Source organism: Capsella rubella, unplaced genomic scaffold, assembly GCF_000375325.1.
Source record: "Capsella rubella cultivar Monte Gargano unplaced genomic scaffold, Caprub1_0 scaffold_279, whole genome shotgun sequence".
NCBI classification, from domain to species: domain Eukaryota; kingdom Viridiplantae; phylum Streptophyta; class Magnoliopsida; order Brassicales; family Brassicaceae; genus Capsella; species Capsella rubella.
In genome coordinates, this window is record NW_006238650.1 from 53 (window position 1) to 268 (window position 216).

A 216-nucleotide genomic window follows, 5' to 3' on the forward strand; every position below is an offset into this window, starting at 1 on the left:
ACTCACAAAAACTCTCAGAAGCTCTAGAACCTTTTTTTTCTATCTCTGGAAGTGTTAAAAAGCGGCTGGGAAGAGACAACACACGACCTTCCCTCTTTTAAGCAGGACCTAGGGTTAACCAACCCAAACCAAGCCTCCATTGAACCGACGATTTAAAAACTTAAACCGTCAAACCAAAATTACTAGTGTCGATCGACACCCGACCACAGTGTCGAT